Consider the following 24,447-nt stretch of genomic DNA (forward strand, 5'->3'; position numbering starts at 1 on the left):
GAGGCTTTGGCAGCCCCTCCAATCTTACTAGCAATATCAGTTCTGGGGCTACCCCAGACTTGCTGAACCAGACGCTGCTGTGGGGGCCCAGGAATCTGTGTTTTATACAAGTTCTCCAGGAGATCCTGGTCCACACTCAAGTTGGAGAGCGTCTCCTTCAATCAAAAACCAAATTAATGCTTGTTGAATAAATGAATGAAGAGCTTGCTGGGATCCCACTATGTAGTGACAATAGCTCCTTAATTAGCCATCGACTGTATACCAAACCCTGTGCCCTTCCCAGCCACTCGTCATACCCCTCTCTCCTCCATCAGCCAGCACTGCCCCTTGCTCTGCCTCTCTGCCCTGAGTGGAAGGTCCATGCTATGTATTGAAAGACCCAGGGGCACCCTCCTCTGTGTCCCGCTGCCCCCCTCCCTGCTCCCATTGCACATAAATCCCCTCTCACGTAAGTAGTGTTCCATCCCACCCCACCCACTCAGCGCCTCTAATTCTAGAATAGAATTCAACCCTGTCCCTGGATACGTGGTTGGGGAGGTCACTTAGATATGCCTATGAAGGATCATGCCTGTGGGTCAGTCTTGCCCAGAGTGAGAGGGGCAGCACCGTGGGAGGGGCCCTGGAGATGGCTGTCCCCAACTATGGCTTTTTACACATGGGGAGGCCAAGGTCCAGGGAGGTTTGGTGGTTGATCCAAGGTGATTCACAGCCTGCCAGTGACCTATCAGATCCCTCACCTGGCTTCTAAGAAGCTCAAGATGCTGGTTCTGGGGACCCTAAGGAGTGTGAGTCTATATAGTGGCCCTTGGGGGCACCTTGGGGAGTAGGCCAGCAGGGCCAAGAAGCAAGGAAAAGTGTTGCCTGAGAGCCTAGAACCCCTGGGAGGGGTGGGGGAGCCACAGTCCCTGGGATGGTTACTGACTTGTCCAACACCCCTGGCAGACATTCATAGGATTCCTGCAGGGAAGAAAGAGAGAGGAGCCCTTTAAGGCTTAAAGGGGCAGCCTGGGTACAGGAAGCACTAGATTTGAAGCTGGAACATCTGGCTTCTAGACTTGGTTCTGCCACGAATGAGCTGTGTGAGCTTGGACAAACCCTTCGGCAAGGGTCTCAGGAAGTGATCCCAACCAGAAGACAGCCCCCGGAGTTACAGGCAAAATCAAGTCTAAGTGTGCTTGGGGAGAGGGTTTGCAGTAGCCAGTAGCCTTTTTAAAAGAGTCTGGGACCTTGAAAAGACCAGGAGCAACCGAACCAGTGGCCTTTCAGGGTGCTTTAATGGACAAAAAGGAGGCAACCTCTTGCCTGAGAAACCGCTCAGGGCAGGTTTGCTGGTGCCCCCTGCGCTACGCAGCCCGTTTGGCAGAGACAGTTCCCCGAACGACCGACAGATGGCGCGCTAAACCTTCACTGTAGCCTTCCTGTTTCCTACCACTTGTCAGGTATCTCCTGCTCCTCTTTACTCAGCTTTGGGGACCTCTGGGCCTGAGTCCCCTCTATGCTGACCTGACTTGAACGGGATGAGAGTGTTGGGCTGCTCTGGGGACTGTCTGTATCTTCCGGTCGCCACCCAGTCTTGCAGTGTCCGTCCATAGAGGAGGCATCAAATGAGGGTGGGGGCAATAAGGTGTGGGGCCTTGAGCACCCCAGAGAATCAACCAAAAACTCAGCAGGAGGCCCAAGTTTTCTGTTCATACTCCCAAATCAGTCCTTTCGTTCTCTCCTGCAACCCCAATACAGGATGACCCCCCACACACACACACATACAACTCCCCCATCTCAACTCCAGGTGTTATATCTCAAAATTCTCTAAACCTAGAGTGTTTGATGGCCTGTCACACTGGGCTGTGAAGGGGAATCAAAGTATTTCATTCTGAAGGCAATGGCAGGGAGAAGCCAGTGCTTCCAGGGGACAGATGAAGTGGGCTGGCTCTGAGACATCAGGGAGTAGAGGGGCTTGTGGCTAACTGGAGGGCATGGTCCACCTAAACGCATTCACTTAGAATGAAGCAGGTTTCAGCCACCAGTGTAAGAACCCTGACCAAGGAAATGGATTTCAGCACCCGGGAGTGGAAGTGATTGTGAGTGCAAGGGAGGTCTTAATCAGCACATAAAGTAGTGGTCCTTAAAATTCTAGGTGCTTAAGAATTGCCTTAATTGTCCATATGTGCCTGGACTATGCCTAGATAGAATTTAAATCTGTAGGTCTCGGTGGGGGGAGAGGACCCAAGAGGCTGTATTTTTGGTAAGCTCCTCAGGGGAAACTGAGGCAGGTCTCAGGTTGGCTTCTCAGTGCCAGTAAGACCACCCTGGTGAGCTGGGTCAGGTCCTCACTCTCAGCTTGCAGATACTTGGAGTTCAATGACACAACTCCTCAGCAACAATGGCAGCTCCCTCCCCTCATTGAGCAGCAATCTCTGGCCATTCTGCACTGCCCCAGGCCCCACCATACCAGAGACATGCACAGAAAAGACGACACACTAGAACTTATTTCTAAGAGTTAGGAAAAAGATTCTGACACCGATCCTTGGGAGAGGGTCATGGGGAGGCAGTAGACAGAGGAGCAGATGAAATCCCAGCTCAGTATTCTGGAAAGCTACCAACCCCAGGCCATAGTGTTTGGGTTTTCATCTGACTCAGTCCTCCACTGTGCAACCTGGGCCACCCCCCTCCCCTCTCTGGGTCTCTATTTTCCCATCTATAAAATTAAGGGGGTTGGACTGGAGCCTAGCTTCCTTCTCTGTTCTAGGACCCCCTTGGGTCCTGCGGCCATGTCTCGGAGGCTGCAGGTAGAGGGAGTAGGCTGGGGAAGTGTGCCCTGGGCCCCCTAAATTCCCCTTCCATTCTGGGTTGATCTCTTCTTTGTCTATGTATCTGGCTTCCTCATTCAGTTTTCATTTGAAAAACAAACTTGAGTGCGACGAGTCTGGGAACTCTCCATGGCATTATGTACCATGCATTTAACCATCCGTGGCCATCCCCTCTTTTTTGATAGGCTATGTACTAGGCACTGTGCCAGCGACTGGGGCAACTACCCCCAGGCAGGATTTCTCACTCCTAAAGGACTAAATGCAAAGAGCAAGTCAGACAAGCTCATAGCCCAGGCTGCTAGCATGCGACACTTTGCAATCTACACTTCCCTGGACCCCAGAAACGATTCAGCTGGCTGCACCCTGATGTTTAAAGCCTTAATGAGAGAACCCACTTTCTTCTTCTCAGCCTGACAGCCTAGAGCACCATTAAATTCATATATTTTGGCATTTGATTTATTTAATCTGACACTCAAGCAAACTGTCTTATACTCTTCTCTAATAGTGTGGAAGAGAGGAGTGTGCAAGGATATGGTGTGATTCAAAAGCTTTGGAGTCTGTCTTGGATTTTGCCACTTCCTAGCTGTGTGACCTTAGGCAAGTTAATTACCCATTCTGAACTTCACCTTTTTCATCTGTCAAAATGGGGTTGATGATCATCCCTATCTCCCAGGATTGTGCTGATTCACAGAGATCATGCATAGGAGGCCCTTAGTATGGTCTTTGGCACATAGTACATGGTCAGTCAATGATAGCTCCTCCTCCTTTTATTATTTATTAATGTACATGTGGCTCTTGTCTCTGTTTTGATATGAGAAGACCTTTGAGAAGTATGGGCCACGCCTGAATCCATTTTTATGAACTTCAATATGCCTAGCAGTTTGCGAGTACATCCTAGGCACTCAGTAATTGAATTCTATTGTATGGAAGAATCAGGACAGTTTCTCTACAACTGTGGTTCTCAAAGTGTGGTCTCCAGAGCAGCAGCAGCAGCACCACCTGGGAATTTGTTAGAAATGCAGATTTTTTTAAACCCACCTCAGACTGGCAATCTGGGTTTCAACAAACCTCCAGTGATTCTGACACTTTTTTAAGTTGGAGAATCACATTCCTACATCAATGATTTCCAAACTTGTTGTAGCTGTGGCAATGTATATATTTTTTTTAAATTTCCAAGTGGAATTGTATGCATGAGCCAATATATAAAAAAAGTGAAGGAGGAGGTATGAGAAATCATTGGGGAGGGGGCAAGACTGCTGGCTGCCCTACCTCCTCCAGGGAACCCCTCAAGTTCTTATGATTTCTAGAAACACAGGTTAAAAATCATTGCCTTTCAATTCTTGGTCCTCCTGTCCATCTATCCACCACCTACCCACCCACCCATACATACATCCACCCACCCATCCATCCATCCATCCATCCATCCATCCATCCATCCATCCACCAATCCATCCATCTATATTTGTTGGGAGACCACGTATCTTTTTCGTTTCTGCATGTCTTGCCAGCAGAGGCACTGATTGCCTTTTTTCCAGACTATCTTTTCAAGATGTTTGTGTAACAGCTTTGCAAGATAGAAATAGTACCTCCCTTCAAGAGCAAAAGGAAGGCATGCCTACTGTCCTGTATAATAAAGATACTGACTTTCTCCAGAGCAAAGGGCAGGTTTGCTTACTCCCATTATAAAAGATTCAGCTTCTCTAAATTTGGGATTCCTCTCCTGTAATCCAAACCACAATACCCAGTCCTATTTGTGTTGCTCTGTGGAAGTTTCTGTGGAAATTGGGTTTTGGGCTACTGGCACAAATATTGATATTCTGGTTACTACTATTGCTGTAATAACCTGCATCTCTGACCCAGGAGTCTTGTGTCTCCTGCCAGCATCCATAAAACTGTGGCAGCATTGTGTGTTGGCTACTCTGTGGCATGGAAAAGAACTTAAGATACTGCCCCAGCCTCGAAGAGTTTACAGTTGGTTGTCAAAGGGAAGCGTAGAGATCTACTGACCACTCTAGTTATGCCATAGGGCAGGAAGTGGGAGCTTTGGGGCAGAAAGAGAAGTATGGACAGAGGGGATAGCAGGGTGTTCAGATAAAGCTATGTATGGGGGTTATCAGGGAAGGGTCTGGATGCTTTGGCTTCTTCACTGGATGTGATGTCAATGCTCTTCTGGCCTTCCCACTCTCCTAGTGATGATCGGTCACTAGGACAGTGATCAGTTCACTAGTCACCTAGTGAACTCTGTATTCATTGTCCTCTGGCTTTATTTCTCCATCTGACCCAGTGGTCCTTGGGGCAGGGACCCTGTTTTCTTCACCGGCCCCAGTGCTCCACCTAGTGTTAGGCACACAGTAGGTGTTTAATAAAGTTTTGCTGATTTACAAGAGGACTTTTAGGTAATATTAATGATTACAATAACAAGAAATATGATGATAGGAAATACTTGGTAGCATGTGAGCACCCATAACATGGCGGGCTCTTTCTATTCATTAGCTCTCACTCACTTGGTAAGAGGCAGAACCAGGATTTGAACCCAAGATGACTGGCTCGAGGGTCTATGCAATTTAATACTACATACCGATTGCTGATATTGAGGAGGAAGTGAGTAGAAGAAGTGGTTTGGGGTACAGAAAGATGGGGTAACAAGTGACAAATAAGCTAAGCATCACTGCTTTGAGATCACCATGGTTACCATTTCTTGCACACTCACTATGGGCTGTGCTAATCTTTTTAATTTTCACCTTGTAAGTTAGGTATTATTGGCCTTCTTTGTGGGGAGACAGAGGCACAGAGGTAGAATGATTTGCTTCAGAACTCACATCTAAGTGGTGGCAGCTCTGGAACTTGAACTATTGGAATCCAAAGCCCACAAATCCTAAGGGGGGAATTCTGGCTGAAGTGAAGCCCTAGAAAGTTGTAGTGACCTCAGGGCAAGGGGATCCATTGACTGGACCCTGGGACAAGGCTGGGCTGACTCACACCTGGAGCCAAATAGAAGACAGATAGGCAAGATGAATGAGACAATGAGGACCCTTCCTGAAATTTTCAGTCCAGGGTATCCACATCGCAGTTTATCCCACCAATTGACATTATGAAAGAGGAGGGGCATGGAACCAGACAAGCCTGGGCCTGGGGGCACCTGGGTGGCTCAGTTGGTTAAGTGTCTGCCTTGGGCTCAGATCATGATCCCAGAGTCCTGGGATTGAGCCCCACATCAGACTCCCTGCTCAGTGGGGAGCCTGCTTCTCCCTTTCCCTCTGCCTGCCACGTCCCCTGCTCTCTAGCTCTATCTGTCAAAAAATACAATACAATAAAAATAAAATAAAATAAAATAAAATAAAATATATATGAAAGACTGGGCCTGGGCTGAATCTAAGCTCTGTCTCTTGCTTGTTGTGTGACCTTGAGTAAGTTACCTAACCTCTTTGAGCCCCAGTATCTACCTGTCTTTCAAAAGCTTTGAAAATCACATTAACAAACAGCCACAAGGCATCTGGTATGTAGTAGGCATCTGACCAATGTCCATTCATTCCACTTATTGATTCATTCAATAAATATTTACTGTAGCACCTTCTGAGAGTGCCCTACCCGTATCCCCTTGGCATCTACAATTCTCATACATGCTGATCCAACTTCCAACTGGTAGCAACTGCACTCTTTTGCAGAAGAAACATTGGGGGATTAGTCTATCTTCCCTTGGAGTGGGATAATCTGAGATATGCGGTCTACACTGGCTCCCAAGGCTCCTGTGCAAGATTTAGCTCTGGTTTCCCACCATGGTAACTTGCATGATAAAACGTATCTTTCTGGGGTCACCTCCCAAAGAAATTCCTTGCACTCCAACCCTCATCTCAATCTCCCAGCTAAAACTAAAATAAGACATTGATGGGACTACTAGTTGCCACACTCCATCCTGCACCTAGATTAATGATTAACTGGATAGACATGATCCCTGCTGTCAGCCTATAATCTGTGGTCAGGCCAAGAGAGGAAACAGAGAGTAAAAAGTGAACTACAGCCAGTATACAAGACCTCTTCCCCTTCTCTCTTCCCTTACCCTCAGAGAATGGTAAGGTCCCTCTCTTAGAACCCACCAATTCTGTCTAGAATTATAATTATTTTTGCTTGACTACCCAACAAATAAACATTTTGAAGCTAGAATCCACATCTTATTGTTCAATTTTTTTCCCCTGGCAAAGTCCCTGGTCTGGTGCTTTGCATGCATTCATCTGATAAATATTCAAGGGTCTCTGACTATATGTTCTAGGCTGTGGTGACACAGCAGTGAGCAAAGCAGACCCAGCCTTGGCCCTCAGGAAGCTGACATTCTGGTCAGGGAGATTGACCATAAAACAAGTAAAGACACAAATAGCATACTCACCCACAAGTAAACAAGTACTATAAATGTCAAAGTATGACATGTACTATGGCAAAAGCAGCAGGGTAAGGGGGCAGAGGGGGGACTGGGCTGGGGGTAATTTTAGGTATTGTGGCAGAGAAGACCTCTTGGAGGATATGTATATAGTGGGTGTTTAATAAAGGGTTGATGCATACAGAGAGTAAGACATTTAGTTGTCCAGCCAATGAATAATAACACAGATGAGGAGAGCACCTCACAAAAGAAGGCTTTTCCAAGCACGCCAAAGATCACTAACCCCCCTTTCTCTGAGTTGATGTGATGGGAATGGTATCAGTGATTTCATTCAGAAATCTGCTAGGTTCCCCATGCACACAGTTCTTGGGCCAATTAACACCCTGGACAGGAAGGCAGCCTTGGTCTTGGTATTTGATCAATACTAGTAGGAGTGCTGCCAGAATCATTGAGGATCAATGAGGGGCTGCTTGAGGTCTTGGGAAATCACATGGCTCTGGAAAACCAAGGTCTGTAGCAGATTCTGCAGTAAGTCTCACGGCCAACAAGTGGCTAGGCAAGCAACAGCTAATACTCACTGTCTGCTTACTCTGCTCTAGGCACCATCCTGTGTGCATTCTAAGGGCCATACCATTTAACAACGACCGAGTTAGGAGTTACTATTATGACCCTGTTTCCTAGGGGAGGAAAGGGAGTCTCAGAGAAGACTAAGTCATTGCTCAAAGACATACAATGACAATGCAGTGTATCAAGGACCATAAAGGGAGGAGATGATGGGAGCACGCTGGAAGCCTACCCAGCCTGGGGCAAAGAAACTCCTACCCAGTGGATAAAACTTTAAGCTGATGTCTGGTGAAGATTGGCCCAAGAGAGGGAGGAAGGGAGGAGGGGGGAGGAACTCGAGATACACGAAGACCCGTGAAGACCAGGAAGTGATGGCATATTCAGGAACCCCTGGGACGTTGTATCGTGTCAAAGGCAGAGCTAACCTCTTGCCTAATTTAGTGTGGCTCAGGGTTTAGCTGGATGCAAACCAGCTAAACCCTGGAGCCATAGTTTAGTTCTGGCTGCACCATACTCCCTGGAAATGCTGTAAGCAGGGTGTGGGCACCCGCCAAGTGATTCTGGGTGATCCCCTAGTCTTTGGATGGAAATGTTATCTTTGTGTCCATCTCTCTGTGCCAACAGAATGGAAGATACTCAGGGCCAGTGACTGGGTCTCCATCATCTTGGCAGATAGAGGGATATTCATATTGGTTCATGGGATTGGCCTGGGGAGTCAACAGCTATGGTGGGTTAGGGGTGACCATAGCATCTGACGAGTTGCTGGCACATACTGCTGCAGCTATTGGCATCAAGAATACCTCATTCCCTCACCCAGGCTGCAGATGCCCAAATTCAGGCCCACCAATGGAGCTCTGAGCTGCATTTAGCAGCTTGATCAACATCTCATGTATATAGTCTCAAAGACTCTGACTGTACCCCCCAGGCACTGAATTGCTTGATGTAACTCTATCTTTCCTTCTCTATGACCACTCTGAGCCACCACAATCCTCACCTAGGGCATCCCATCAGCCCCAACAGGCTTCCCTGCTGCAGTCCAGTCTCCCTACCCAAGTCAGGGACGCCTTTCCAAAATGCAAATCTGACTATGTCACCTCCTGAGCTTGAAACACTTCAATGTCCCCAATGCCCTCTGAATAAGGCCCAAATTCTCTAGCATTCCTTGGTCCATTTATTCTTCCAACCTACAAACGTTGATTGAGCACCAATGAGTGATCCTTCTGAGGTTTGAAAAGGTATTAACTTCTCAACTGACTTGGTTTTATTTTCTTTTTTGTAGCAGTGAATCTTGTGAGGACATCTCTCATTTTCTGTAGGCTCAGCATTTTCATCCTTTCTTTTGACAATTGCACCTTAATTTTCTTTGGGGAGCTCCCCTTTCCCTTCACATGCAGTCCTAGAGTGTTGTTTTTTACTCCTGAGTCTGAGTCCTGAGTCTGAGTAACTTGCATGATAAAACGTATCTTTCTGGGGTCTAAGATTTCCTTGAAATCTTAGAGTTAACTGAATCCCTCCAATATATCCCTTGTTTTGCTGGAGTTTTGCCCGAGTCAGTTTGGTGCTTGGAACCGAAGAAACCCTAATGGATGGGAGCCACCTCTCATCTTTCAATCTGAAAGTCCCATGGGCTAGCTGTTTGCCTCTTCAGGTCTACTCACCCCCCTTCTGTACCTCTATTGGTTCTGTGGAGGCTGATCCAATTAGCAAAGTCCCTTGCCTCTAGCTTCTGGTTGGATTCAGCCAATGGAAAGCTTGGGCAGAACAGTGGGAATTGGGAAGACAGCAAGGTTGGGTTTATTCCCTTCTGGGCCCCCATCCCTGTAGGCTAAGGAGCAGTGGCTATGTTCCTCTGTTAAAGGCAGTCCTTCCCACACAGCTCACTCTCCAGGTGCTGCTAGCTGCTCCCTCGTCTTGTTCTATGAGGATCCTGATGGTCCTGGGTCCTGTACCCCTTGTTGGTATCTCTTGACCATGGCCACATCTTTGTAAACACACTCTTCATTAATCTCTCCTTGATTACACAGTTTGAGTGTACATCCCTTTCTTGTCAGGGCCCTGTTTGATATAAGGGGTAGTGTCTGCCATGATCTGTGCCTGCTTAGGTTCCAGAGGAGGTGGGAAGAAGTGATGAGTTTCTCAGGGTCTTAGGAGCTGGGAAGAGGATGGGAAATCTGGGAGAAGGCATATAGAAGTTTCTCAAAGTATTTCCAAATAGGATTGCTAAGAAGAGACTTAGCTAGAAAGAGCTCTGAGCTATAGGTTTACCACTTCCTTGCTGTGCGCCCTTAGGAAAAACCACTTCCTGTCTCTGAGCCTCATCTTCTCATCTGTGAAATGGGAATGGTAATAGAACCCACCACATTAAGTTGTGCCAGGAAATCAGTGACATCATGTTATTCATTCATTCATTCATTCATTCATTCATTCATTCAGCAAATGGACTGGACTCCTACTCTGTACCTGGTAAAGTGCTTGGTGCTGGGGACAAAGAGAACTGGTGCTGTGGTAAAGATAACAGATAACTGCTGTTATCCTCGGGGGACTTACAGCCTATGTGGGGAAAAGGAGCCACACAAAGAAATACCCAACTACTCACTGTGAAGAGCTCCCCTATGAGGGGTACTACTTGGATGAAAAAGTCCTCTCTGAGAAAATGACTAATGTCTGTGCTGAGTCTTGGAGGATGAGGAAGATCAGCTGGTTGGAAAGGTGATCCAAGTGTAGATAACAGAACAGGTGATGATGAAGGTGGTTGCTGGAGGAACCATGAGTGATGGGGGAAGGAGAAGATGAAGTGGGACCAGGCTAATCAAGCTTCATGTGCCTCAGTGAGGGTGCTTGTTTTATTCTCAGTGTGAGGAGCGACATATATGGTCTGATACATGGTTTAAAGCAATCCTGTGGCTGATGTGTGAAGAACAGACTAGAGAAGAGACAGGATGGAGTCAGGGAGACCAGAAGAGGACTGTCACCCAAGTGATACAGGATGGTGGCTTAGACTGGGGAAGTGGCAGTGCAGGTAGAGGAAATGAACTGAGGCAGACATGGTTGCCTATCCATTTCCATAGTGTATAGATGAGGCTGGGAAGCAGCTGCCCAGCCAGAGACTACATTTCCCAGTGCCCTTTGCATCTAGATGAGGTCATGTGGCTGGTTCTTACCAATGCAATAGGAGAAGTGATGGTGTCACTTCTGGGCTCAAGTGGCTAAGAGTAGGTGTGTCTTCCTGCCTTCTCTTTTCTAGTCTAGTGGTTAGAAGCACAGGCCTTAAGGAATGGTAGAGTCACAAGGTGGGAGATCCCTGGGTCCCCAAATCATCATCTGGATCCTTAATTAGACTTTATTTGACCTAATTATACATTTCTATTTTATTGAACCACTGAGGGGGTCTATCTGTTATAGCAGCTAGTACTACCTTAACTAACCAATGAACAAATGAGTTAAGAGAAAGAACCAGCAGGACTTAGTGATGAGTGGCTATTGTGGATAAGTGAGAAGGGGATCAAGAACAATTTCTAGGGATACCTGGGTGGCTCAGGTGGTTGAGCATCCAACTCTTGATTTTGGCTCAGGTCATGATCTCAGGGTTGTGAGATCCAGCCCCACATGGGGCTCCACATTGGGGGTGGAGCCTGCTTAAGATTCTTTCTCTCCCTCTGCACTCTCTCTGTCTTAAAAAAAAAAGAACTTCTAAGTTTTAGTTTAAGCAACTGTGGAGATAAAGTTGATATTTCTTGAGCTGGGGAAGATGTAAGAGAGTCTTTTGTGAGGGGGGGGGTGCGGTAAAGAGTTGGATTTAGAACATAGATGTTTGCAATCTAGGAGACATTCAAATGGCAGTGTCAAGTAGAAAGATATAAGGATTCAAAAGAGGTCTGAGCTGGTGACGTAGTTTAGGGATTTGTCTTGTCGACAGCATTTGAAGTGCATAGTATGTACTTAATAAACACTCTCTGAATCAGAATGTGAATCATTTCTTCCTATTTCTACTTGGTGTTTGACAGTCCGTGAGCACAAATCAGCCAAAAATGATTAGTCCCCTTCCCTAACCTGAGAGCAAGCCAAAGAACCATCCATTCCTTGCCCTGCTCTCATATGCCCATTGAACAAGAGCCTCTCTGAGCTCAGAGAAGCCAGAGAATCCAGCCATTCAAAGGCTGAATGAAGGTAATTCTGATGATTGAAACTGCCTTCCTGACACGTTGGGTAAAACACTCACTCATCTTTGATGCAATGAAAACCACTTGAATCTCTGCCTTTTATTCCCTCAAGTGGCTTCACCTAATAGGCTGGGTTTTGAAAACAGAGTGTAAAAAAAGGCAAGTCTGGGCTTCACCTGCCTCTGGATGAGGCCACTTGTTTTTCTCCCTGGGCTACACGTTTTTTACACCATGGGGGTTTTGGAGGAGCTGCTGCAGAGGAAAGGGCTTCTGGGCAGCCTTGGAGGCAGTTTGACTAGGCAGAGACGCTTGGCAAAGATAACATTTTCACCAAATGTCCTCTACTTCCAGGGTAGCAAACGCAAATGCCTGCAGGGACCAGTCAGTTAATGACTTAGAAAAATGCATCATGTGGGAGCCTTGAAGAATCAGGGAGCACAGGTCCTGTCTAAAGGGGTGGACACAATGTGGCTCCAGCCGATCATTGCCAGTGTGGAACACTGGTCCATTTTCACCAGGTCTTTAGGCTTCCTAAGAGAAGCATCCAGTTCAGATTTTAGAAACCTACTGAGTTTTAAATGCTGGCAACAAACTGCACTTAAAGTGTTCTGTGGGCCAAAGAACATGTGCATGGTGCATATGATGCCTGGCTTGGAACCAGCTTGGAAGCCTCAGGGAGTTATGGAAATTGCCCGAGGGGGAAGAGATGGAATCATTTTGGAATTGTTACTGAACCAACACGAGTTCTTTGACTCAGCCACGTAAATTGTGAACCATAATTCATGGTTCTTTTTCTCCCCTCTTTGATGAGGTAAACATTTAAAGCTTATCAACACGTGAGGGAAAGAAGTAGAGATAAACTATGACTGGGAGCCAGCTAGACCTTGAGCATGAAGGCTGTGTGTCTTATTCACTGTTGAATCCTCAGGCCTGAGAAAAGTGCACAGAAATAGTGCTGAATAAAGTAATGAATGAAAGGGACTGGCAAATAAAAGAGGAACAACCCCAGAAGCAAGTTTGCCTATTTCAGAGCATGGGAACCCTTAGTGAGTGGCTCACCTATACCCCAAACCCCTCCCCCCATTTTAGATCTGCTACATGTAAGTTATTCTCTATAGAGGACACCTACAGGATGCAGGTGCAACATATGGTGGTCTCCATGGAGATGAACATGAACTTAGTATTAACAAGATCTATGTTGCTCACCTTCTCTCCCCTCTAGAACTTTCCCGAGAAGACACACCTCTAGACTTCTCTGCAAACAAAACTGTCACTGACTCCCCCAGACAATGGCACCAACAGTGTTCCTATTTAATGAGCAGCTACTACATGCCAGATGCTGTCCTAGGTGCTTGTAATGGGTTTTAGTTAATCTTTTAAAATCATCTTTCCTTTCATAATGTATCCTACTCCCTTGGCCATGGTGGTGAGTACAAGACTGAGGTGTGGCCAACCCTAATACCTCCTACCCTTCTCCCAAAGTAATTGGTCTGAGGAGTGAGCATGTGACTCAAATAGGACCAATCAAGGGTCTTCCCTGGGATGGATATACTGTTATAGGTGAAGGAAGCTCTCTCTCTACTGAGGCTGTGGGTGGTCCTGTTCATGCCGTTTGGAAGAGGCTCATCTGTAAGGGGAGAGACAGAGGGTTCCATTGCAAGAGAAGAAGAGACAAGCAGAGGACAGAGAGAACTAGGGATGTGATACATTCCTTTTTTGTCTGTTTGGAGCTGGGTTCCCATCACTTACAACCAAAATAATCCTGACCAATACAGCCCCTCATATACTTTGTCTCTCTCAATAACCCTGTGAGATGGTATTAATAACCCTTACTTTATAGATGAAGAAGCCGAGGCTCAGAGAAGTAAGGTGGCTTGTCCAAAGCCACAGAGCTAGTAGGAGGCAGTTTTGAATAACTCCCAATCTGCCCTCTTTCCACCATGCTACTCTGCCTATCCTGAGGAAACAGCTCTCTGAGTTGGAGCTTCCACAGTATTTTAATTGTTAGTATAATCCCCTACAGGGCAGAAACCTCTTCTACTAAGAAATCCATCATTTCAGGGTTAGAAGCAACTTTGGAAGTCAACTGGGGCTCTCTGGAAAGAGCAGGGGACTTGGAGTCAGAAGGCTTCCAGGGCAAGTTCTGTTTCTTACTAGCCGGAAAAGGCACGTAACTTCTGTGAATTTGAATTTCCTCATCTGTGAAAAGGAGATGATACTTAGGATAATAGTCAAGATGCATGGATATTATGACAATTAAAAGGGACAAAGTTTATGCAACTGTTTTAGAGAAGTGAAGTCCTATACAGAAGTGAGTTACCAAGGCTCTTGTTTACCCTGTGGTACTGAATCCTATCCCAGTCTGTGCTACAATATCCCCCCACGCAATATCCCACAACTTACTGCCCCTCAAGGCAGGTCTTTCCATCTTTGGGCCCTTCTGATTGTTATAGAATTCTCTCATATTCCAAGTTGAAATATTTCAAGTAGAAATGAATACAAGTTCAATTTTCTTGAATTTGTCTTCATTTGTTTTATGGGTTCCATTCCTCTCTCCCTTCCTCCATCCCTGCCTCCCTCCCTTCCATCCATCCACTTAATAAGTATTGAAGGTGATCAGAGAATCAAGAGGATGTCGTCCCACGTTCATACTAGCTTCACCCCATCTCTCCAATTCTTTCTCCATTCATTCACACTCCCAATGACAGTGGCATTCTAAAGCACAGATATAATCAAACCTGTCACTCCTTCACTTCAAGCCCATCAATGGTCTTCCATTGTCCTCAAGATAGGATGAACTACAGATCCCTATCCGATCTGGTCCCTGGCCACTTCTCAAGCCTCTCCTCTCCCCTCCTCCACTCCATGACCCGGGCTCTGGCCAAATAGAGAATTAAGTGCCTGACAACTGCTAGCATGGGCCATTGTCTTCCACTCCTGGGCCTTTGCACAAGCTCTTCTTTAATGCTTGCAATACCTGCCTGACCTTCTTTATCTGGCTAAACCTTACTTCTCCTTGAGATCTCAGCTGAGATGTCACTTCCTTTAGAAGACTTCTCCTACCTCCAGAGACTGGGCAAGTGCCTCCTCTGTGTTTCCTGAGTCCTCTGAGCTCACCTCCCACCTGGCATAGACCACACTCCCCTTGGCTTCCCGGCTGCTTCTCTCTCTTTGTGTCATGTTTATGATTGGCTGGCTCTCCAATGCCTAAGGGAGTTGCAATAAAGAGTTTTGAATGAATACCGTCTCTCCTTTCACCTCTACCTCCTGTGCCCTACCACGATTTGCCACGGCCCTGTAATTATCAAGCAAGTGACTGGTTCTCCACTAGGTTGAGAGAACCATGTCCCTGTCCCTGTCCACCATTGTTCTAACCTACCACAGTGCTGGCAACACCACCATTAGCAAGTCCTTATTGAAGGTCAGTGTTGCTTCCTTTTAAGGGATCCTTAAGTCAAGCCCCCACATTAAGTATGTGATAGTTCTGGTGTCAGGGAAGTGTCCCATGGGACAGAGGCACACACACACACACACACACACACACACACATATATATATATATATATGTGTGTGTGTGTGTGTGTGTGTGTTCCACACTGCTATACTTTGCAAGGGTCTCAGACTCAGACCTGCACACAGCAAAGCCACCAGGGGCCAGGTAAGATGCTGTTTCTACGAGGCTGGGTGGTACAATGGTTACCTTCCCCAGCTGTACTGTCTGGCTTCCTTGGATGGAATCTGGTCCAAATCATTTAACTTATATGTGCCTCAGTTTCTCCTTTTGTAAAATGATTTTGATGATAAAAGTGCTTACTTCTGGGGTCAGGACAGGTATTCAGTGTTCAGTGTGGGGCTGGGCTGTAGGATGAGCTTGAGAAACCTCAAGTTATCACCCTTATTCTCCTTTAAATTTAAATGGAAATGATTCTGCTTCTCCAGAAGACCTGGCCTCTGGTCCCAGCTCTGCTGCTGACCCTTGGGTGGCTCTGAGTGAGTCCTTTCCCTTCTCTGGGCCTCCCCCTCCTTGGTGGGTCTCAGATTCTCTCACCCTGGGGAAGGTGGATTTTGCCAAGCAGCTGGGAAACAGCTGTTGGACCGTCTGGCCCATGCCTACCTTTTTGGGGGGCTTTAGAAGGCTGGCTGGGAGGAATATGGGGGTGGTTTGCCCATAAAAGCCCAGGGTGGTGTGTGTAAAGGGGCCACAGTCAGATCTTTCTGGTTTGCCCAGAATTGTTCTGGGTTTAGCACAGAAAGTTCCATATCCTGGGAATCCTTCAGTACTGGGCAACCCAGGACCATCAGGCACCCTAGCACAGGAGAGGTCCCCTGACCAGGATCCTAATATTTCCATGCATAAGGAGGCTGAGAAGGGAACATATAAGTCTCCTTATGCATGGAAATATTAGGATCCTGGAGGCCCAGGAGGGGTGCCCCACCCACCTGGCACCGCTGGTGTTGGGCAAAGACCCAGGGAGAGGCAGAGGGAGGGCTACCACCATTTCTCTTTCTGTACATCCTGCCCTTAAAAGTTAGCCACCCTGTGAAATAAAGCTGACTTTTCTGGCCTCAGAGCCTTATCCGGGCTCTCCCTGCTGCCTGGACCACCCCTCTCCCCGCCTTTTCTTAAAAGCAATCCTACTAAGGACTCAGGACCCAGCTCAGGTGTCAGCCTGCTCTCCTGACCCTCCAGCTGGGTGACCCTTCTCGGCACCGCACCCCAGGAACCCTGCGGAAAGGCCTCTATCAGAGCCAGGGCCCTCGGGCAGATTACTGAAATCCCTTCATCTCTTTGTCTGTACAAGAAATAATCGGAGGTGTTTCCTGCTACAGTCATCTGGGTGATTACAGGAGATAATGTTTCAAGTTCTTAGAACACTGCCTGGAACAGAGTAAGTGGCGAACAAATGCTAGGGATCATAATAAGGACAATAGTGGCAACAGAAAAATACTCAGTGATGGTGAGATAATCAGGTTGTGTTTCTGCTGTGTGCCCCATGCCCATGCCCCACCATCCCCTGCTCCCTTTTCTCTTAAATACTGAATCGGAGCACCCATGTGTATCCATCTCAGGCTGGCCTATAGCTCTCCATACATGTTTGATGTATGAACATCAAACCCCAAACTTTAAAACCTCTTTCAAAGGGCTCAAAAGGTCCTTTGGCAAGACAACAGTCACAGCGAACATCTGTCGAGCATTTACCGCATGCCCTGCTACGTTCTGAGCGCCGTGGCTGCTGGTGTAGCCTCTGTGTACCGAGTGTTCACCAGGTAACAGGCAGAGTACAAAACACTCCACTGCTATGATTTTTTTGGTGGGGACAATATTGACCCTCAGGGGACATTTGACAATGTCTGGAGTCATTTTTGGTTGTTGCAAATGGGGGTGGGGTGCCACAGGCATCTAGTGGGTTGAGGTCAAGGATGGGCCAAGGATGGTGCTAGACACCCTACAAAGCACAGGGTAGCCCCTCATCGCAAAGAACCATCCAGACCAATAGATAAGCAGCATCAAGGTTGAGAGACCCCATTTCGTCTCTCCAATGGCCCTGTGATGTAGGGATCATGGAAGAGGAAGCAGAGGCTCAGAGAGGTCCAGTAGAGCCAGGACATGATCAAAACCTGGTGGATCTGATGCCAAACCTGTGCTCTTTTAGCCTCTGCTGTGGGGGAGCAGATTCAGAGGGGAGAGCAGAGGTGACTGCCTTAGCAAGGCAAGAGGGGGGTGCTTGGCAGGAAAGGGAGGACCCTCCTGATTAGCTGAGCACAGCCCTGTCTGAAGGGTCACTCGAGGGTCGGGTCAGGGCAGAGTGGCTTGTCCAGAACCCAGAGCTGGCCCGTGGGGAATTCTCTCGGCCAGCCAGAGCAGCCACCAGATGGGAGGCAGAGTAAAATTTAATATCTGACCATCTGCAGCCAGCAGCCCCCAAACTCGGCAGGCAGCCCTCCTGGCGGATGAGAAAACTCTCCCTGCAACCCAGCGCGTTCGATTCACTGCTGGTGAAGACCCGACTGCTGAAGTGTGTCCACCACCATAGACACTCCCTCACACACGCATATGCACACCTGCATGGCCTCCATCCCCCAGGTGCCAAGAGCTCTGATGGACATTGAAAGTGTCCATCGCTCTGCCATATGCTTGCTCCTCTGTCAGTGCTTCTCCTTAGGATACTGAGCTATGATGGACATTCCCTTTGTCCCCTGTGCTGACACCAAAATTTCTGTGAGCAGAGGCACGATGCATCCAGGGCAGACATTTGGAGGTGGAAGGTGGCCTTCAGATCTCTCACCGTAAGCCTTCAGAAAGACCCCGGTCCCCTTTCCCTCATGCGAGCATGCCTGCCAGTGCTCTGCTCCTCCTTGATCCACTTCCAAGGAAATACATCTAGCTTTATTCCTTGGGACCCAACGGGGTCTTTAGGGTTGTAGAATCATTCTAAAGAAGCACATAGCAACGGGGAGCCACCAGTAATTGAGGATTTATATCAGGCACCAGGCACTGCGATTCATGTGTCACCTTCAAGTCCTTATTACAGCTCTGGAGGTGCCCAGATGAATCCCATTTTCTGAAGCTCAGAGAGGTCAAATCTTCCTCCAAAGGTCACAGAGCAAGTGCATTATTTCAGGGTTTTCTAGTAAGTTAAGAATTGCCACAGATCATACCGAAAGGTCCAGGGTAGAGTGGACATACGGCAGGCACCCCAGATTAATCCCTGTCCCCTTGGAGTCTTAGGGAGCCCTCTCAAGAATGGATGAGAGCTGTTCCTAACCAGCCTTGCACTTGCTTACAGCTCAGGTGTTGCGGGAAATCTGCTCTTTTGAGGTGGTTGAAAGACACCTGATTGCCACGCAGGGGGAGTTAACATCACTGACTCATTTGGCTACAGCTCTCTGTGCAATAGAGCTGTGACCCATTTCATGTCAACTCTGCAGCTGAGAAAGGTCTCAACTCCAGAATGTGCATCTACTGACCTTCATCCAGTCCAGAGATGACATTTTTCCTTAATTCCCTAATCGACTAACCCAATGTGACTAAGCGCCAAGTCTGTAGCAGGCACGAGAGAGACAAGCATAGTGGTGGCATAGCTCTGCCTGGCATGTCCCCCATGCCGAGAAGAGCCACTGTTTGCTGGGCACCCACTATCTGTGGGGTGCTGTGCAGGCCCTCATGGTGATCCTGCGAGGTTAGATGACCATCTCCTCCATTTTGCAGGTCTGGAAACTGGGGCTTTAAGGGGCCCCCTGGATTGCTTACAGGTCTACCATCAGATGGTGGCAGAGATGGGACGGTGTACCAGACTGGTTGGGGTGTGAGTCCCCATCCCTTCTTGGCTATACCACTGTGCTTTGCCACCTTTGGGGGTTCAAAGCAATTTCCTCCCAATGAGACCAGTTCTGGTCTCGTGACTTTCACCTGAGCAGACAGTGCTGGCTGCCTACAATTCTTCAGGAACTTTCAAGTCTCCAATGAGACCAAGCCAGACAGGGCACAAGATTTGCTCCTGCCGGCCCACAATACCCAGTCTTCCCTGGCCAAAAAAAATTGCACTACTAAATTATGGTTTGTTGCAAGGTTCCCCTGATCAGCCGGGAAGCTGGCTTCCTGACCCTATTAGTCAGATATTCAACTTCCTAAGTTCAGGGCAGTCCAGACGGTCTGTGGCTGGGTCCCAAAGGACAGTGGCCTGACCTTTGTGGAGCGAAATGCCAACGATGAAAACACAGTTCAAATTCCAACACCTCTTCCCAATTTCTGGGTCAGTTACCTAACTCCTCTGAGCTTCAGCTTTCTCACCTATAAAACAAGGATAGTAACAGTAGTTGGCAGACTTTTCCCCCGCCCGTAAATAGGGATTGTATAGGATGATGCCAGCAAAGCATTCAACCTGGTCCCTGGCTACCTGGCCCTTGGGGCCAGGTGGCCCCCGCAGAGCCCCCCAGGGATCCCTGCCTCCTGGTAGTCACATCCGCATCCCCGTGAAGGCTCCCCCTTTGAGTGTGACTTGTTTCTAATAATACAGCTAAAGTGATGGACGTCACTTCTGAGATTAGCTTCCAAAAAGACAGAGGCTCTGTCTACTTGCCTTCTCCTGCACTTGCCTTAGTGAACTAGGACGATGGCTGCAAAGTGGACAGCCCAGTCCCTGCCAGTCCACTGGAGCCCTTGCCCTGGGGGAACTTGCGAGTGGCCCCATGGAGAGGCCCAGGTGGGGAGGAGCTGAGGTCTCTGTGGGATGGCTGGTGAGGCCCCGAGACCTGCCAAGAGCCATGTGAATGAGCCTGGAGGTAGATCCCTCCCCAGTCACACCTTTAGATCACCTCCGGTCTGCCTCCCTTTCCTGGTCTTTAGGGGGATCCAGGGGGACTGTGGTGGTCAAGGGTTCTGTAAGCCCTGAAGCCTTCTAAGATATTTGCTATTTATCTGTTAACTGTTACTCTGGCAACTGCCAACAGCAGCCCCCGCTGACCTAGTACTCTCTGTATGCCAGGCACCGTGGGAAGCCCATCTGTCTACTCCCTTTTTGAAATCCCCATTTTCCAGATGTGAAAACTGAGGCTTGGGGAGGTTAAGACACCTGTGCATGGTCACACAGCTCAAGCCAGAGAGGCCTGGCCTCGGAGCCTTTGCTTCCCAACAGATTGGGTTGGACCTTCCGGGAAATGGGTGCTGAGGAGCCCATCCCTTGCTCCAGGAAGCACCCTTAGCCTGTGCCAGGGCAAGAGAAGGGCGTCAGTGTTGTCTTGCCCAGAGGGATATCCAAAGGATATGTGGGTTTGTGGCATCTTTCTCTACGTGGAAGAGCAGTCTGTGTGGAGGCAGGGGGATGGATGAGGTGGCCTGTCTGAGCACAGGGCGACCTGGGCCCCTCCCACATCCTCCTGGACCTGAGCTCTGAGGCCCTGGCCACAGGCTTCTGGCTCTGGGCCCCTGGAGGAGGCCCCTGCTGGAGAGAGGCCCTGCCTATGGGATTGAGGGGAGAACAACCTCGCTGTCAGCCCTGTTCTGGGGGAATCTCATCTGAGCCAGAGGTTCATGGCTGCTGTGACCTCATCCCCCTGTGTCTGTCCCCGCTTCCCCATAATTTGTGTTTGAGTCCACATTAATTGATGCTGCAGAGGCCGTGAACTGAGCTAATTGTTTCCAAATATCAAATTGTGAGGTTTCTTGGCTGATTACAGGGCATCAGAGTTGGAAGCAGCAAGGTTCTGTTGTGTGATAATTAATGAAGAACCCGGGGCACGCCATCTGCCCGGATGGGACTCAGAAGCCTCCGCGTGGTGTGGTCACCCAGGGGCCTCGGACACCCTCCAGCCCCAGATCACAGGAGCGGCGCATCTCCTGGATGCTGTGGGAGGAATTCTTCTCTATGGTCATTTTTTCTACGTCCTCATGTTCATGTGGTGATGTTGTGGCAGAAAGAAAGGAGCTTGATGGTGGACATCTAGGCATGGAAAAATGAATGTTTGCTAGATCATGATGAGAATGATAATTATGACCACGATGATCACAGTATTTACTATGTGCCAAGGACTGTGCCGGTGCTTTCCATAGGTCTCATTTAATTATCCCAACACCCTCGTGAGGAAGGTACCCTTACAGCTCCCATTCTACAGATGAGAAAACCGAGACCCGGAGAGGTATGGCACACAGCCAGTATGAGATGGAGCTGGGCTTCTACCCTACACAGTCTGGCTCCAGAATGCATGCTGTCAACCACGGGCTCTCCAGGAGGCAATGTGCCAGCTGGATGAGCTCGTATTGCTAATGGAAGCTCTGGGGTTGGTTTTTCTATACTTCCTGTTCTTTTCCAGTTGTTGCTATTTCAGTTACTATCTAGATCAGCCTCTCTGTACATTCCTTATCCAGTTATTCCAGGCTCTTCACCCTCCTCTTCCTGACTTCTCACCTCCTCAGAGTGGATGGCTATAGGTAGGGGAGAGGGTGGAAAGAAGAAGAGAAGTAGGGGTTATTGAATCATTTTGCATATATGATCTCATTTAATCTTTATGAAAACCCTACCTGATAGGAATGATGTTATAGCTGTACTAATGAGATGGGGAAACCAAAGCTATGGAAGGTAGGTGACTTGCCTAAGGTCACCCAGGACACAAGTGGTGGAGGGGGCCAGGAGTGGTCTGAACTCAGTGTCTGCTCTTCATTATGACATGGGGCCTCGGGACACCCCTCTGTTATTGCCATGCATCTATTTCTAGCTAGGCACTTTTCACCAGGATGCATCATGTTATCCATTTGACCAGGTAAATATCTGGTAAATATTTGGCATGTGCACACAACCCACTCTTTCCTTGTCCCCAGAAGACATTACTAGTAGATCACAGCACACTTTCTTACTAAGCCTATATCTGTGCTCAACATGATGGTCCAGGCAGTCCTTTCCAAACCCTGTGGGATGACATTTGAGATGAAAATCAGGTGTTATTCCTGCCCCCGAGGGCCATCTTGAGGAGAAGACATTTCTAAGCCCTTGGTCACTAATTTCATGACCTCAGATGATTTCCCAATGACATGAGGGAACCCCCAAACCCTTCTAAAACTGCTGAAAACAAACCCCACCCAAAGCTTGGCTGCCTCCCCAAACACAACTATTTCTGGGAATTGACCTTTCTGGAGCAATATTTGCCTAATATCCCTAAATTGCAATTCTTGGCTCTCCCTCTTCTAAGATGTACAAAACAGATAAGGCAATCTACCTTCATGGGCGTGCCTGATTTTAAGGCTGTGAAAATATTTTGCAGAGAAATAAAGCAGCGTGATAGCTGGTGATCACCAGGACTGCCACCTCCCAGCAGTCCCTTCACAGTGTCAGGCACAGTGTGAAAGAGGGCAGATTGGTGGGTGTAGACCCTCATGTACCTATGGAGACTCTAGGTCCTTCTCGCCTGCTCATGAAAGTTTCCCAGTTACTGAAAGGGACATTTTTGTGGGGACCTCCTAGAATCTGCTCTGACTTGTCTTGAATCAGGTCTTTATACACTCAGGTGCTCTAGCGTCTCTTGGTGGGTCCTGACACACCACCACCCCACCTTGGAGGGGAGAACCATCACCCTCAGCCATGAGGCCAGAAATGACCTCTCTCATCCAGGGCCCTGAGTCTCTTCCCCAGTAGCTGGTACAGACAAGTATATACCATGTGTACTTGCTGAGGAGTGCAATCCCAAATCCTGAGCCTCTCTCCTGCACCACTGGAGGAGAGCATCTCCTGGATCTGCCCAACTGTCGCCATCCCGCCCTTTTCTGGGAATAGCACCCTGCTTTCCTTTGGGGAACAATATTCCCCCCTTCCTTTCATTGCCATGAGATTGGTTGAGAAGCAAGTGGCTCCAGCCAGGGCAATCAGAGGATCAAGCACACATCAACTGCTTCCTGCTCAGGACTCCCCAACACCCTCCCATTGCAATTATTTTAGAGAGTTTATTATCCTAAGTTATTTATTGTCTGTCTCTTCCACTAGAATGTAAGCTCCAAGAGGGCAAGAGCTCTGTCCATTTTGTTTACTGATGGCTCCTCAATTCTTAGAACAGTGCCCAGAACATAGTAAGTGCTCAATAAAGATTTGTCCAGGAGTAAATGGTGACTCAACTGTGGCTCAAGTGATGAGGAAAGAGAGCCTCTTTTTCCACTGGAGTTGCTATACTGGTACCACAAGAGCCTACCTTGAAACAGAAGAGAATGCCTCCATGGGGATGAAGAAGGCACAGAGGAAAGCAGATCTAAGTGAACGGAGAAAGATCCCTGATGACAAAACCACCTGGATCCAACTGTGCCTGAAGCCCCAGCTTGGAACTACAGCATAGGTGGCCGTTTTTCTCACTCTATTATGTGTATAATTCATTGTGCTGGGTAACATGTTGGTAAATAAAACACCCATGGTCCCTATTTCCATAGTTCAGAGTAGGAACTAGACAGTGTACATGCAAGCAAATGAACAAAAGGTATAATTACAATCCACAATAAGGGCTATGAAGAAATACCACAGGGTGCAGTGAACAAGGATGACCAGGGAGACTTACTTCAGCCAGGTATTCTGGAACATTTACTCCGACTTGAAATGTAAACTTGAAGGCCAAGAATGAGCTCCCCTGCCCCTCAGGTGAGGATGGAATATTCCAGGTAGAGGACAGGGCATGTGCAAAGGCCCTGAGGTTGGGACAAACTTGGTATGTTTGAGGATGCCAAAATCCTGATGTGGACAGAGGGTGAGGGCCCTCATGGCTCGGGATGAGGCTGGACAGGTAGACACGAGCTCGTCACTTAGATCATCACTTAGACTAGAACTTAGAGGTCAAGATGAAGCATTGAGATTTTCTCTGGTGTGCACTGAGAAGCTCCAGAAAGATCTGGAACAAGGGAATGGCAGTCAGTCTGTCTCTAGACAGATCCTCTATGGGATACCCATTCCTAGTCTGTTCCCGAGACACACTTAGTCATTTCCAGGCCTGGCCTCCCAGACTCATTCTCTTACCTGCTTTTCTCTCTGTTTTTTAAGCTCTTCATTACTTCCTAATTGTCCTGATTTCAGTTCTT

At 48.0% G+C, this 24,447-nt stretch overlaps 1 protein-coding gene and 1 long non-coding RNA gene across 2 annotated transcripts in view; one reads left to right on the forward strand and one right to left on the reverse strand.

Annotated features, from left to right (window-relative positions):
• Nucleotides 1–24,447, reverse strand: part of NOS1 (nitric oxide synthase 1) — a 180,049-nt gene that overhangs the window by 117,074 nt on the left and 38,528 nt on the right. The gene's annotated exons all lie outside the window — the stretch shown is intronic.
• On the forward strand, nt 543–6,105 carry LOC140618982 (uncharacterized). The gene is made up of 3 exons (XR_012018956.1): nt 543–785; nt 1,267–1,439; nt 2,993–6,105. It is a non-coding gene; the product is annotated as an uncharacterized lncRNA (long non-coding RNA).

Source organism: Canis lupus, chromosome 27 (assembly GCF_048164855.1).
Source record: "Canis lupus baileyi chromosome 27, mCanLup2.hap1, whole genome shotgun sequence".
NCBI lineage: Eukaryota > Metazoa > Chordata > Mammalia > Carnivora > Canidae > Canis > Canis lupus.